Below are 17,672 nucleotides of genomic sequence, written 5' to 3'. Positions count from 1 at the left end.
GACGTAGCTACCTGCCTAAGCAAATCTAAGCCTGCCTGAGTGACCTGTGCTAATCAGCCGAGCGAACTCTGGCATCGGCAGGTCACGGAGAGAGCAGCTAGGGAGCACGTGGAATACACTCGTCCACACAACAGCAACACTTGCTAAAATGATCTGAGCGCGTCGCCATGTTTGTGGGCGGGCCTTTTAAAGACTAAGCCCTGCCCACTGACGCGCCATTGGTGACGTTATCCGTGAACCAATCAGGCGGTGCCAGGTCACTGGGTCAGGTGGGTACCAGACCACCAATCATGATCTGCCAGGTCACGGACATGCTCAGTGCGGCAAATCCTGGACTTAGATTCCACAAGCCCTGTCTCTCTCTGCAACCAAGGGTTAACATTGCTAGGCACAGCTATCTGGGAGATAAACAGTGCTTGCGGACCAGCTAGATGCTGAGGTTGATGATTATGCTGAGCAGCATCATCCCTGGCTGCACAAAAATGGGAGACCATAGAATTTTCTGGACCCATTTCAAATCCAGCACCAGACTGACACCTAACACTTGTGCCCCTCTTTGTCATGAATATACCTAGTTATTGGTTCTGAATAAATCATACACTATATTAAATCGGTGAGGTATCTGCCAAGGAGTGTCTCTGACCAATCACCTATAAATGTACAATTGTAGATGGGTGCTGTGAGGTCTCTAGGGGGGATATACATGGCGTCTCAATCCTTTTTGGCTGCAACTAATTGGTCCTACTCTTAGCTCTAGAATCTTAGAATATTTTCGTTTTAATTATGGGTCGTCATCTACAACATTTATATGGGATGGTATGAAAGCATTTGTACGGGGAATATGCATAGGGGAGATCAATAAGATAAAATCCAAAACAAAGGAGTTAACCCAAAAATTGCAACAGAATGTTTGCGAAAAGGAGGCACTTTATGTGGCAGATATGTTCATGACAAGTAGAATGGAATTGGAAAATGCACAGAAAATATTGACTGATCATTTGCTTTCATTAGCTTCTCAGAACAACTGTTTGTTAAGCAAAGATACTTTATAGAGGGTGAGAGTACAGGCCACCTACTGGAAACTACAGTTTATAGCATAGAATGGAACAGCCTATATGAATAGACGGGTCACAACAGATGGGACGATGGTTACGGAAACTGATGAGGTTATTAAACTTCTCCATTGTTACCATACGAATGTGTACACATCTTAGACTAATGCTTTAGAGCGAAATATCAGCCCCTGTACTTGGAAGAAATAGATGATGCATTACAAACCTTGCAAAATGAGAAAGCACCAGCTACTGATGGTCTCCCAGGAGAATGTTATAAACGAAATAAAGAGAAAGTCAGGAAGAGGACCAAGGTGCGGAAGTGGAAGACGAGATGGTGGATGATATAGTAACTGACCCAACCTGGCAGGGGAACATGCAGAGCGAGGACAGCACACAGGGGGAGGGAGGAATAGCACCACAACAGGCATGAAGAAGCAGTGTGGTAGCCGCAGACACAAGGCGCCCCACAGGCCACACTACTAAATTCACACATTTTGCAACTGCTTGTGCTCAAAATGTTACCTTTTAGGCTCATGGAGACGGAAGCTTTCCCCAACCTGATGGCGGCGGCCATCCCTCGGAACTCGGTCCCCAGCCGCCACTATTTCTCCCAGTTTGCCATCCCCGCGTTACACGTGTTCCACAACATTAGCCGTGCCCTCAACAACGCAGTTACTGGGAAAGTCCACCTAACCACAGACACGTAGACAAGTGCTTGTGGGCAGGGACGGTACATCTCGCTGACGGCACACTGGGTTAATATAGTGGAAGCTGGGACCCAGTTGGACCTTGGGACGGAACATGTCCGCCTGACGCGGGCCCTGGGTCAGTCAGGGTTTCGCCCACATTTTACAGCTCCTGCACCTCCTCCTCTTATAACCTTTATCTCTGAAATGACCACATAAGTCATAAGCTGGAAGCACTGTAGCACTGCCTCGGCCAAGCGGCAACAGGCTGTGCTGAAGCTAATATGCTTAGGTGACAAACCGCACAACGCTGAAGAGTTGTGGACAGCTCTGAAAGAACAGGCAGATCTGTGACTGACACCGCTGACCCTACATCCAGGTATGGTCGTGTGTGACAATGGCCAGAACCTGGTGACAGCTCTGAAGCGAGGTGAGCTCACACATGTACCATGTCTGGCCCATGTGCTTAACATCGTAGTTCAGCGGTTTCTCAAAACCTACCCAGATCTACCGGATCTGCTCGTCAAAGTACACCGCATGTGTGCCCATTTTAGAAAGTCAGCTACAGCTTCCGTCGCCCTTGCCGTGCTTCAGCAGCGTCTGCAGCTTCCAGCTCACCGACTATTGTGCGATGTCCCCACGCGTTGGAACTCTACATTGCAGATGTTGGGAAGCATTTGTGACTCCACACAGCTCAGCGTCATCTCATCCCAATGTGGATTGGGTGACAGTGAGGAAGAGGAGGAGGAGGAAGAACAGGAGCTTGTTTCCTGTGCTATAGACCGTACTGCCTGCACAACTGTCATACTGTCTGTTCAGCGTGGATGGGCTGAGGACAGGGAGGAGGAGGAGGATGAGTAGGAGAGCATGGCAAGTTGTCCTCTTGGTGAGGATACTGAAGTCTTGCCTGTCTCTTATTCTCTTGCAGGACAGGCCTAATAAAATGGTACAGTACGAGAAGGCCCTTTTTGCGGAATTATTAAAAAAAATTCCCATCTGAAAACGCTGGCGGCCAAGTCACAGTTTGTTGGACAACCAAGGAGTACATGTGAGAGAGACACAATCCAACAGACGCAGGGGAACACTGTTAAAGTTCTGGGACAATTTTCTCAGACCCTTCCATCGCCAAAGCCCTGAGGCACCGAGTACTCTCACAAGGAAGGAAAAGTTTCTGAAGATGGTGAGGGAGTACCTTGCCAACCATACCAACGTCCTCCATGATTCCTCTGTGCCTTATAATTATTAGGTATCCAAGCTGGACACGTGGCATGAACTGGCTCTCTACGCCTTGGAGTTCTTGGCCTGCCCTGGCGCTCGCGTTCTGTAAGATCGGGTTTTTAGTACCGCTGATGGAATTATAACCGATAGGCACATCTGTCTGTCAACTGAAAATGCTGACAGGCTGACTCTTATAAAAATGAACAAGGGTTGGATTGGGCCAGACTTCTCAACACCACCGAATGATAGCAGCGTAACATAAACTCAAATACAGTGTCTTTTTTTTTAGGAGGTCTAACACTCTTCCCATGCACCTCTATTTTCACACCCAGACATGGGTATATGCTTCCTGATTTTGTCTATTTGCTCTTGTCTTCCTCCTTCTCCTCATCCCCCACTACCATATCAACACCATACCTACCATATCACCATATCTACGTCTCCTGCAAGGGACATTGGAGTTCCTCCAAATTTTTGGCAACAGTTGCATTCACTGCATAGACAAACAGTATGGGAGACCCACTTCCTAATACTGTGAACATTGTTTTCAGGAGGCCCTCCAACCTCTACGTCTCTTGCAAGGGACATTGGAGTTCCTCCAAATTTTTGGCAGCTGTTGCAATCACTGCATAGGCAAACAGTATGGGAGACCCACTTCCTAATAATGGGAACATTGTTTCCAGGAGGCCCTCTGACCACTACTTCTATTGCAAGGGACATTGGAGTGCCTCCAAATTTTTGGCAGCCATTGCATTGAAGGCATAGGCAAACAGTAGGAGAGACCCACTTCCTAATAATGGGAACATCATTTTCAGGAGGCCCTCTAACCTCTACGTCTCTTGTAAGGGACATTGGAATGCCTCCAAATTTTTGGCAGCCGTTGCATTCACTGCATAGGCAAATAGTATGGGAGACGCACTTCCTAATAATGGGAACATTGTTTTCAGGAGGCCCTCTGATCTCTACGTCTCTTGCAAGGAACATTGAAGTGCCTCCAAACTTTTGGCAGCCGTTGCGCTCACTGCATAGGCAAACAGTATGAGAGACCCACTTCCTAATAATGGGAGCATCGTTTTCAGGAGGCCCTCTAACCTCTACGTCTCTTGTAAGGGACATTGGAATACCTCCAAATTTTTGGCAGCCGTTGCATTCACTGCATAGACAAATGGTATGGGAGACCCACTTCCTAATAATGGGAACATTGTTTTCAGGAGGCCCTCTGATCTCTACGTCTCTTGCAAGGGACATTGAAGTGCCTCAAAATTTTTGGCAGCCATTGCATTCACTCTGTAGGCAAACAGTATGAGAGACCCACTTCCTAATAATGGAAACATTGTTTTCAGGAGCCCCTCCGACCTCTACATCTCTTGCAAGGGACATTGGAGTGCCTCCAAATTTTCGGCAGCAGCTGTACACACTGCATACCCTATAACTGTAGAGCAGACACTCTCCTTTCTAATAGGAACATGTCTTTACTGTGGCCCAGCTCTATGTGTTTTTAAATTGTTAGTAGGGTTTTTCCTAAATTTTGGCAGCCGTTGGACTCACTGCATACCCTATAACGGTATAGCAGACCCTCTCTTTTCTAATGGGAACATGTCGTTACTGTGGCCCAGCTTTATGTGTCTTTAAATTGGTATTGGGGTTTTTCTCAAATTTTGGCAGCCCTTAAAGTCACTGCATACACAATAACAGTATAGGAGACCCACTCATTAATATTGAGAACAACAAAGAATAGCCGGCGGATGGCCGTCTAACAATAGTGAGGGCCAACTGCTGGCCCTTTAAGAATAGTAAGGGCCGCCTGATGGCCCTATAACAATAGTGTTTGTGACTTTCCCTCCTTCATAAATGAAACAGGATGTATCTGATGATGTCTCACACACCACATGGCCAGATAACGTTGTAAAATGTTAAAATGACATTTACTGGTGAATGTATTTTTCACCGTTGAAAGCAATGCAAAAGAGCAAAACGCATCAAATACGCAATGTGTGAACATAGCCCATGGTGTGGAGAAGCATTTTTGGTTTTGGTTATTTATTTTGCCTTATATACAAGTCATTACTCTGGAAAGGATGTTCCTTAACATTTTTTCACAGGACATCAATTTTGGTTTCATTTTTGTATGTTTTATTGTGAGTCTGTAAAAGTGGCGTAATACTCTGACAACATTGTTGACAGCAGTGATCTGGGAGTCAGAGCTGTTCCAGGGGTCTTCCCCCTATGGCTTCCATGTCATTTGAGAACTGTTCTCATCGATTTGGGCAATTTTTAGGCCCTCTGCAGACCACCGGGGGGGGCCGCCAGCAAAATGCTTGCGTTTCCCATAGACTTACATTAGGCTCGTTGCTCGGACCGACATACCGATGGTATTAAAGTCCATGAATATTTACTACAACCCACTCTCATGGATTGTAGTGAATATTCATGCACTTTAATAGCGGGCACACAGACCGCCGGCGGCTGCAGGAGCCACGCTGCGGATACAGAGTGAGCGCTATTAGGGAGAATGAATGGTGGTCACTGCTCCCCACGCACACAGTCCCGGCGTGGGGAGCAGTGACTCTTCCGGCACAGCATCTCACAGTGTGAGGGCGCCATGTGCGGCTCACACTGTGATATGCTGTGCTGGCAGCAGAGCTCGACGCAGCGCTGGAACACAGGGAAGAAAGGTGAGTAGACTTGTTATTTTTGTGTGCAGCATGGGATGGGGGGTGCCAAGCATACCAGGAAGAGGGATGAGGGGTGCCATGCATATCAGGATGGGGATGGTGGCCACGTATAACAGGAAGGAGGGGTCATATATAACAGGATGGAGGATATTAACAGAATTGGGGGACATTACCCCTATACCATGATGTTTCCATGATGATGATCACATGATAAATGATTACATCAAGGCATTTTTAGTGACCAAGCACCCTTATTCGTGATGTCCGGCATTGGTATGTGATATCTTAAATATCTGAGATCCATAACACATCGATAAAACACATGATAAGCATATAGATCAGTAAAACCAATCTGGTTCACACTGAAGGTAAGGCAAATAAAGAAAAAAGAAAATCAACTGGTGAGTTCACCGAAACTAAAAATATTCCAGAAATAACTAACCAATGCCGAACATCAGGAATAAGGGTGCTTGGTCAATTGAAATGCGTTGATGTCATTTACCATGGTACCATCTTCATGGAATCTTTGTTTTTAATCCTCTGTTATGCACTTCCGTGAATAAAGACTGTTCACTGTTTGTGAGCTGGATCCCTTTCTTCTTCATGATGGCAATTTCCACGCTGTGACATAGTGTCTTCATGCTCCGAACTACTAAGATATATCAAACAGTGAGCTGGATATTTTCTTCATAGATTAGAGTGCCAACACATTTGATATGCATTCCTGTAGAAGTGAGAGGAGGATGAAATGACCGTGCCTAAAATTGTATGAAAACAACTGAGAGCACAAGAGGTTCTGTTTGGTTGTTGGATTTTAAAATAAAAGATTAGACACTTTTTTCATTCTACTAGTAGCCAACCCTCCTTTTATTTTCTGTGAAGTTGTGTGTAACTGTTAGCTGTGACTTTTTTTTTGCACAGTAACTGTAAGTTGTGAAATTTTCCTGCACATTATTATTATTATTTTACAGCATTTACAATTTAAAAATAAGATTTGAGACTCGATTCACAAAAGCTTACAATCAGTGAGGAATAAAGATGAAAACTTGTGAAAGTACTTATTTTGCTACAATGGTCAAGCTATCTTAAACTCCTTCATGACTTTTGCTGTACCTATACATCATGCTCGGGAAGGGGTTCATGACCAATGACATACAGTTAGATCATGATTTTCACGTGGGGCGCAGGAGTTGTGCCTGCACGATCACCGCCTGGAGCTCGGCTTAAGTGATAGCTGAGCTCCCGCTGTCACAGCAGAATTTAAAAGGCTAAGAGATGGAGGGGGCTCCCTATCCCACGCCATCGGCACCCTTGTGACATAATTGTGGGCTGCCAATAGTAGTCATGGCAGCTATGGTGCTCTGCCAGCTATGGTGGCCTGTTGGACCTGTCAGGTATAATGCATTGCAGTACATGTGCATTGCAATGCATTATACCAGTGATCAGAGTAACAGAAGTTAAAGTCCCATAGAGGGACTAAGTAAAAAATAAGTTAACAAAAAATTGTAAAAATATGTAAAATATGTAAAAAAAATTCCCAAAATAAAGGACAAAAAAATGAAAAAAATATTATACCATTAGATATGTATATTTATTTTAAAACAAAAACACGAAAAAGTACACATATTTGGTATCACTGCATGCAGAAGAACCTGATCTATAAAAGTGTAACACTAGTTAACTCCTTCAGTGAACATCATAAAAAAAATTTAAAAAGTGGCAAAAACAATTGATTTTTCATCATACCTTGCCAAAAAAGTGTAATAAAACACGATCAAAAAGTCGATTGTAAATAAAAGTCATATCCCTGAAAAAGTCATCTTGTCTCGTAAAAAAACAAATCACAATAGAGCTCGACTCAGCGTAGAAATAAAAAAGTTATAGCTGTTGGAATATGGCCATGCAAAACAACAATTCTTATTTCTATAAAATTGTTTTTATCGTGTAAAAGGGGCAAAACATTAAAACATGATATAACTGTAATATCGCTGTAATCGTACTGATACCCACCCAAAGAATTTAGCTGCCTTATCACTCTTACAGCACCGGGAACAGCATAAAAAATAAACAATTCCTGAATTGCTGTTTTTTGTTCATTCTGACTCCCAAAAATCAGAATAGAGAGCAATCAAAAAATGTTTTGTGCCCGAAAATGGTACCAATAAAAACGTCAAGTTGACCAGCAAAAAAACATGCCATCACATGACTCTGTCAGCACAAATGTTGGAAAAATTATAGTTCTCGAAATATGGCCATGGAAGTGTTTTTTAGTGTGTGACTGTAGCTACACATGAAAAAACAATATAAATCTGGTATAGCTGTAATTGCACTAACCCGAATAAAGTCATCTAATCACTTACACAGCACAGTGAATTGCATGAAAAAATAAATAGAACAAATTCTTGATCTGCTGTTGATTTGTCTATTCTGCCTCTGCAAGATCGCAGTAAGGCTCGGCGCACATTTATCCTGCACTCTATGAAGCTGTAATTCCCACAATGCCTCTCTCTGTAACTCCTATCTTCTTTCCTCACATCCTTTCTTTCTAGTCAGTGCCATCTCCATATTTCACCTCATCTTCATCCATTAATCTTCCCTACACATCTCAGCCTCATCATTTGTCAAGGTACTGTAAGTAAACTGCCTAAAGTTTGCCCACAGCATCTTCCTTCCTGGATTCACGTGCAGCTGGTCAGGCTAAAAAGGAGAGAGTAGCAAGTAGCCTATCTTCCTTTTATATATAGAGATCCGTGGTTACATCCTTCAGACACATCTCACTTATGGCAGAATAATATGCGATTCAGATGGAACCTCCAGTGGAAGATTCCCTATAATGAAGCAGAATGAGGCACTGTGAATGCTATCTGGCCTATGATCCCACGGTGTCAGTCTTTTTAGGCGCGCATAAAATGGCCGTTGGCCACAGTTATGTGCACTTCTGAAACTAAGCACACTGCAAAACAAAGGCCAAATGGATCCCAGAGTAACTCTTCTGCCTCATTATAGTGAATGGATCCCTCAGTGGTTAAATCTTAATCACGTCATTCGGAGAATTAGATGGAAACCCCAATGTAAGTGCTCAGTGTAGAGAACATGATAAATGTGATGCAAAATTTTATGTAAAATGTTCCCAATAAAAGTTTAAATTCAAGCCACAAAAAAAGGAAATTCCCACTCTTGTCCGTCATCTGTCAATGTAAATATAATGGGCTTCCACGTTACTGGTAGCACAAAAGCTATTGCTTCTCGCCCCCCAAAAGAGATCCAGCAATTTCTGATTTACCAAATCCAAATACCCCCTCCATTCTGGGCTCCACAGTGTGGCTAAACCGCAGTTAACATCCACATGTTTGGAATTTCAGTAGATATGAGAGCCCGCTTAATTTATGGGTGCCTGTCACCAGAAGCACGAGTTGGGCATAATGTATTCGCACTACAATATACTGGGAACTGCAGCATACAAGCACTACTGTGGCAGATTTGCAATTTTCAGTCATCAACATCCACTACTGCTTGTTTCTGAAAAACACCCTTGGAGTCAAAATCATCACTACACTTGTAGATAAGTTCCCGCAGGGGTGTAACTTACAAAACAGGTAACTTGAGGGGTGGATTCTGCACTTCTGGCACTTAGGGGCTCTGTATATATTGCGCCCGTAAACTATTCTAGGAAGATTTTTTCCTCCAAGGGTCAAATATTTCTCCTTCCCTCCGTGTCTCTAAGCAGTACTGTACAGCCACATATGGGGTATTTCTGCATTCATCAGAAATTTTGTGACAAATCTTGGTGACATTTTTACCCATTTCCCAGTGTAAAAATGTAAAATCTAGGGCTAAAGCAAAGCTTTTGTGGTAAAAATGTAATGATTTTTTTCTTCACTACCCAATGGTATAAAATTCTTAGAAACACCTGTGGTGTCAATATGATCACTACACCCATAGATGAATTCATTGAAAGGTCTAGTTTGTAAAATGAGGTCACGTATGAGCGGGTTCTACTATTCTGGCACCTCAGGGGCTCTTCCAGTGGGTCATGACACCTGCAAACCATAACAGCAAAATCTGCACTATATTTCCCAATAACATGTAGGGTGTTGTCGCACTCTGGAGAAATTGCACCACAATCTGTCAAGTCTATTTTATCCTATTACCCCTTATAAAAGTTAAAAATTTGGGGCGGAAACAACATTTTAGAGGTAAAAATGTAATTATTCTTTCTTCACCGCCCAATGGTATAAAATTCTATGATAATACCACTGAAAAACTCAATGGTGCATAAATGTCTCAAATAAAACAATTTCTTTAATATAGTGAATCAAAATATGTACACAAATTAATCTAAAAAAGAAGAGTAATGCATGCATGGGGTATTACAATAAAGTATTCAATGTATTTTACTAAGTCTATAAAGTGCCAGGTGCATTTATACATTCTTTTAGGCATGCTTCTTAATGTCTATAGTGTATGTCATAGTGAAAATTATAGACTATAGTTATGATAATAAAAGTACTTACATCTTATAGTAGAAGAAATGTCTGATGGCAGTATGGTCCCGGCACCCCAAAGCTCTTTTCACCCTAGCTTCATGAGGGGGCATGTCACAAAGGGAACAGAAAAGTGAGTATATATAGGTGAATGTAATGAGTCACTGACCAATGGTGTTTACTATTACATTGTGTATATTAGGATGGCCAATCATGGGGCACATATGCAAAATCAAAATGCGGCAGCCTATCTTGAGATGCTTATTATTTTGATGTGAAGAAACAGCCTATAAACAGACCTCTAGCAAATCCAGTGCTGATCAGCCAATGAGGGGAAAAGAAACTTTCACTAATGTGTAAAATGCTGAATGTATGTTGTGTAGTGACACCATGTTGGCAGTGCATGTGCAGACAGAGCCTCAATGAATTCATTGGGTGGTGTAGTTTGTAAAATGGGGTCACATATGGAAGGTTTTTGCTGTTATAGCACATCAGGGGCTCTGCCAATGCGACATGGCCCCCTCATAGCATAACAGAGATATTGGAATTCCAATATTGCGCTTCCCTTCTGAGATATGCACTGTGCTTCAAAAGTAGTTTTCAACCACTCATGGGGTATTGGCATACTCAGGGGAAATTGTGTAACAAATTGTACTGTTTCTCCTATTATTCCTTTTGAAAATTAAAAACTTGAGGTCAAAACAACATTTTAGTGGAAAAAATGGTAATTTTCCATTTACTCAGCCCAATGTTATAAAATTCTGTGAATCTCCTAAGGGTTAAAAATGCTCACTACACCCCTAGATGAATTCCTCAAGAGGTTTAGTTACTAAAATGGGGGTAATTTGTGAAGGTTTCTGCTGTTTTGGCATGTCAGAGGCTCTTCAAATGTGACATGGCATCAGCAAACTATTCTGGTCCAAATTACGCTCCAGAATTCAATTAGCGTTCATTCCTTTCTGAGCTCTACCATGTGCCCGAACAATAGTTTGGCACCACATATGGGGTATCGGTGTACTCAGGAGAAATTGCAGAACAAAGTGTTTGGTCCATTTTCTGATGCTACCCTTATGAAAAAGAAAAATTTGGGGCTAAAGCAATTTTTTTTCAGGAAAAAATTTATTTTTTAATTTTCACAAGTCAACTTTTAAAATTCTGTAAAACACCTGAAGTTTCAAGCTGCTCACGAAATCTCATGTAAGTTCCTTGGTTCCTTGGAAGCTTCCAAAATGGGGTCACTTGTGGGGGGGGTTCATCTGTTTAGGCACAACAGGGGCTCTGCAAACGTGACATGGCATCTGCTATCCTAGTCAAATGGGGCTCTTTCCCTTCCAAACCTTACCATGGGCCCAAACAGTAGTTTTCCACCACATATGGGGTATCAATGTACTCAGGATAAATTGCAAATCAACTTGTATGGTCCATTTTCTCCTGTTACCCTTGTGAAAATGAAAAAAATGGGGCTAAAGCAACATTTTTGTGGGAAAAATTAAAATTATTTTTTTTTCTTTCACATTGCTTTAATTCCTGTCAAACACCTGAAGGGTTAATCAACTTACTGAATGTGGTTTTGAGCATTTTGAGGAGTGTAGTTTTTTAAAATTGTGTCACTTTTGGGTATTTTTTGTCACATAGGCCCCTCCAATGTCACATCAAACGTGATGTGTTCGCTAACAAAATAGTTTGTTTAAATTTTGCTAGGAAAATGAAAACTGCTAATTAACTTTTAACCCTTCTAGCATCTTGATAAAAAAATATTTTTCAAAAATGATGCTGATGCAAAGTAGAAATGTGGTAAATGTTATTTATGATCATTTTTGTGTGGTATAACTATTTGGTTTAAGAGCATGAAAAATCAAAGTTTGAAAAGTTCAAAATTTTCGAATTTTTTTGTTCAATTTTAATATTTTAATAAATTAATGCAAATCATATTTACCAAAATTTACCACTAACATGTAGTACAACGTGTCATGAAAAAACAAGCTCAGAATTACTGGGATATGTTGAAGCATTCCAGAGTTATTTCCTCATAAAGTGACACTGGTCAGAATTGTAAAATTTTGCCTGGTAAGGAAGTTGAAAACAGGCTTGGGGATGAAGAGCTTAAAGGATCTCTGTCAGCACAGAATAACAGTTTAGATTAAGTACAGGCGCTCGGTGCATCATGGTATGGCTAAACATTTAAGTGCACTTTCCCACCTGCTTGTTTACCATCTTGTTCAGTCATTCTGTGGCTCTGTCAAGCCAGAGCTGTTCATCAAAGAAAGGTGCAGGATGGAGATAGAGGGAAACCAATCAGGTGGGCAGGTGTAGTTAAATGTTTGGCCACACCGTGATGCACCAAGCACCTTTACTTCGTTTGAACAGTCATTCTCATTCTGCTGACATAGTCCCTTTAATAAAAGACAGGTAGTACACATAATGTTGCAAGGGTCAGTCACTAAGCCAGTATTTGTGCATGTACAAACATCATCTGCATTAGACTGAAAAAATTGTGGGGGAATGAAGGAACGTGGATTTGAGGAATAATGGTGATAAAAGAACAGGCGTCCATTTATCAAATGTTATAGGCTTTCCTTAATTGTAGGACACACTTAAAGTGAACCTGTCACTAGGATTGTGCTCAGTAAACTACATATACTGTCAGGTGGGCGCCATTACACTGATTAAAATGATTCCTGGGTTGATGAAATCCATCCTGTGGTTGTTGTATAATCTTTATTTTCACTTTGGAGATAATGATATGCCACTTTGTGGTGGGCCTGTGGGGTGGGCTCTGTGTGGTGCTCTGCTTACTTATTCAGCTATATGCTCTTATGACAGGTCACTGATCGTTCGGTGATCTGCCACCTATTTTACACAATGCATCTAGTAGTGTGGGGTTAGGTAAAAAATGTTTTAAATCAAGCAAAATGGTATGTACGCATGTGCAGTAGCAGCTATCACCTGCTGATGGCCACGGCGCGTGTGTAGTAGCATCTATCAGCAAGCAATAGCTGCTACTGTGAATGTGCCAGTGCCGTTTTGCTTGAATTGCTAAATCTTGGTCATTAAGGGGCCTTATTCCTCAGTGCCACTTTTAAGTGGCTGTGAAGATCTGAGATTGTGGGTTTTAATAATCACCAAAGCATTTTAATGGTTCAACAATATTTTATTCCTTACATCCATGGTAATACAGCAATTCCAGGTAAATATCCTAAATACAATTGTCTCAGTCCACAAGATCCCCTCCCCAGGGCAGTAATTCCACTGCCTTTTGTGCCAGGTGATACTCACTTTCTCCCAAGTTTTCGTTGGCCCGCGGATTTCGTATCTCCAGTCAGTATAGTCACAGTCCATTATCCTCCGTATGACAGATAAAACAATAGAAATAAAGATATCCAGTAGCAACAGTCCTTTAAGAAAGTTTATCAAATCCAGATGACAGATCCCACAACTATAGCATGTTTATCCAGCCCAGTCGGCAACCAATCTCTACTCCATAAGCCATCAATCCATCCATGGTCCAGGTCCTCAGACTAGATCGTATCCCTTCGACAACACTCCACCAACTCCTCACTGAACATGTGGCTTCTTTTTTTCCTTCGCTGGGATCAGCCCCCTGAATGGGCAGAGCTTCTCCTTTCACCCTCCCCCCCCAAAGATAAATGTGCATTAGTGGAGGTATTTTTCTCAGGTCGAATCCATCACTTGGGTCTGCATGTGAGACTCCCTGTGGTGACGGCTCCACTGGATCTACTTTCAACATTCACACAATGGGCCTAGACGCTGTTTGAACAATAACTTAAGGCTCCTGAGATACTGATGAGATTACTGGAATGCTGGACACTTTGCAAGTAAAATTAGTGTACATAAACTGACGAGCAAGCAGAACATTAATAAAACACAACAAGCAAAACTCTAATGAAAGACAATAATAATCTCAAAGGAAATGGAGCTCCGTGCTGGAAAAGTCTCATAGTCTTTAGTAAGTGGGCAGCTCCTCACAGCGGCACTAAGGATTAAGTGTATAGCGCCCCTCACCTGATACCCTGCAGAATCGGCCCCAACCAGTTTTGGAATCGATCAAAGCCAATTAACTACTTAAGTGGTTTATATGAGGTTAAAACATCCCCTTTAACAATAGCGGCCCCCTGCAATCGTAATCACAGGTGCCGATAGTTGTCATCGCACCCCAAGGTCATTTAATGTATGGTGAGTCAGTGAAAAATGGACAGGTCTTATGCACTACGGTACTCGAGTACTGCAGTATATGAGACCAACAAAGTAAAAAATATTCATGTCCCTGTAAAAAAATACTTCTTTCTGTATATTTTTTCTATCGAGGACTTCTTATCAGATGTGATTGATCAAAGACTATATCACATTATTCTTATGAATAAATGTATCAATTTATTCTCAGATTGTCCATTAAAAAGAATGATTGCATATAATAGTTAAATAGTTACAGAGGGATTGTCCATTTGTCCAAAATTAGCTTAATAGTTGAGATTCACCCATCTTTCCCTGGGATCCTGGATGGTAGATTGCATCTGTCTGTGTCCAGCACGTGTGTCAGGATGACACCATGTGTCTGGGTAAAGAAAGTGTCTCCTTAGGCCTACATCAGCAGCTGTTTTACACACAGATCCTTGTCCTGTGTCCTGTGGAATGGCAAGGCCCCCCCCGTCTCTAACATGGGCTTATATAGCACCTGTTATTCTGTATATGGTACCGAACTAAAAATACACAAATAGCGCATGTCATCTAGAAACCCTAGCACGATGGCTGATGCAATCTTATGCAATGTATGGTACAGAATTCAGAATTAAGAATAAAATGAATATCCATAATTAATATTTAACAGTCCCACAGTAGGACTAGGTGAAAAAGTAAAACAATTTAACGAAATATGTACAAAAAAAGTAAAAAAAGCATTAAAAAAACACACACAAATCACAAAGACCCATTTTGCCACTAAAAACTTGACTTTTCTGTTTAAACAAAAATAAACAAAAAAAAAACATACACATAATTGGTATTGCTGCTTCTGGAATGACCCAAAATATAAAATGTTATGATATTTATCCTGTAAGGCGAACACTATGAGCAAAAAAAAACCACTTAAAAAAGTCATATAATAAAAAAATTGTTTGCATGAAAATGTTAAATTGCCCCTCAAAAACAAGCTCTAGTATGGCTTATTCGGCAAAAAAAAAAAGGTAAAGCTGTCAGAATAAGGCAATGCAAAAGTAAATTCATCTTTGTAAAATATTGTTTTTAGTGTGTAAAATTAGTAAAGCAGAAAACAAACAATATAAATCTGGTATTGCTGTACTCGTAATGACCCAAAGAATAAATTGGTCTTATCACCTTTACCGTATGCTGAACCATGCAAAATGAAACTATATGTGTAAAAACAATAACTGAATTCAATTCAGACAAAACCCCAATGGAACCACTCGCTATAATGGGGGGAGATGGAGTCACTTTGGACTCAGGCTGGTCTCTGTCTCGGTCGTGTCCCATCATTTTTTTTTTAACATATAATTTTTATTAACTTTTTCAAAAAGAAACAAAACATACCAGATTAAGGTGACAATCAGATACCTGTTCGCCGACAGGGTATAAAGAGATAGTTCTTACATATTTGATTGGTAAAGCAAAACAGTATAATATAAGAACTTAATAACAATGTAACTTACATCAGTTTAACCCCTTTACAACCCAAGGTGGTTTGCACGTTAATGACCAGGCCAATTTTTACAATTTTGACCACTGTCACTTTATGAGGTAATTACTCTGGAACGCTTCAACGGATTCCCCTGATTCTGAGATTGTTTTTTTGTGACATATTGTACTTCATGATAGTGGTAAAATTTCTTCAATATCACTTGCGTTTATTTGTGAAAAAAATCGGAAATTTGGCAAAAATTTTTAAAATTTTGCAATTTTCAAACTTTGAATTTTCCCATGCCCTTAAATCAGAGAGATATGTCACACAAAATAGTTAATAAATAACATTTCCCACATGTCTACTTCACATCAGCACAATTTTGGAACCAAATTTTTTTTTTGTTAGGAAGCTATAAGGGTTAAAAGTTGACCAGCGATTTCTCATTTTTACAACAAAATTTACAAAAACATTTTTTTAGGGACCACATCTTATTTGAAGTGACTTTGAGGGGCCTTTATGACAGAAAATACCCAAACGTGATACCATTCTAAAAACTTCACCCCTCAAGGTGCTCAAAACCACATTCAAGAAGTTTATTAACCCTTCAGGTGCTTCACAGGAATTTTTGGAATGTGGAAGAAAACAATGAACATTTAACTTTTTTTCACAAAACTGCTACTTTAACCTCAAATTTTTAATTTTCACAAGGGCAGCCAGAAAAAAATGGTCCCCAAAATGTGTTGTGCAATTTCTCCTGAGCACGCTGATACCCCATATGTGGTGCAAAGCCACTGTTTGGGCGCACGGCATGGCTTGGAAGGTAAGGAGCGCCATTTGACTTTTGGAATGGAAATTTGACTGGAATCGATAGCGGACGCCATGTTGCATTTGGAGAGCCCCTGAGGTGCCTAAACAGTGGAAACCCCCAACAAGTGACCCCATTTTGGAAACTAGACCCCTCAAGGAACTTATCTAGATGTGTGGTAAGCACCTTGAACCCCCAGGGGCTTCACAGAATTTTATAATGTTGAAGTGTGAAAATAAAAAAACACATTTTTAACACAAAACTGCTAATTTAGCCTCAAATTTTTAATTTTCACAAGGGCAGCCAGAAAAAATGGACCCCAAAATGTGTTGTGCAATTTCTCCTGAGCACGCTGATACCCCATATGTGGTGCAAAACCACTGTTTGGGCGCACGGCATGGCTCGGAAGGTAAGGAGCGCCATTTGACTTTTGGAATGGAAATTTGGCTGGAATCGATAGCGGACGCCATGTTGCATTTGGAGAGCCCCTGAGGTGCCTAAACAGAGGAAACCCCCAACAAGTGGCCCCATTTTGGAAATGACACCCCTCTGGGAATTCATCTATGGGTTTAGTGACCATTTTAACTCAATGGATGATTTCTAGAAACAAGCACGCAATGGAAGGTTTAGATTCTGGAGAACCCCCCCTGGAAATTAAGTGAGCTCTACTCGAATGTGTCATTCACTAAATGAACCAAATGTTTGAATGACAAATTGGGATACATTTTTACAGTTTAAAAACGTGGTTCTGTGTGGAAGATTTTAAAGCAGTCAGTGACGCATAAGGCTGGCAATGATGGGCATTGTGGGCAATAGTAGCGGGTATCACGCCTCACTCCTCTCTTAGTACATACACGACATCTTTTCTGGGGGTTCCTTCTCGTTTCCGTTGCTGGAATAAGTGCAATAAAATGTCGCTCAGTGAGTCTTTTCACATCCTCAGATTCTAATGAATGAGCGGGGCTAACACTTTGAAAGACAAGATTTTCAATTACCTTTTCTTGATAATCAAGAAAAGGATCTGAATTTCCTGCTTTTTTGTACAACACAAAAGAATTGTATGTGGCCACCTGAAACAAATAAATAACAAACT

Source organism: Phyllobates terribilis, unplaced genomic scaffold, assembly GCF_046119375.1.
Source record: "Phyllobates terribilis strain yellow unplaced genomic scaffold, ASM4611937v1 Scaffold_2__4_contigs__length_985480577, whole genome shotgun sequence".
Classification (NCBI taxonomy): domain Eukaryota; kingdom Metazoa; phylum Chordata; class Amphibia; order Anura; family Dendrobatidae; genus Phyllobates; species Phyllobates terribilis.
Note: the sequence above shows the minus strand (reverse complement) of the source record.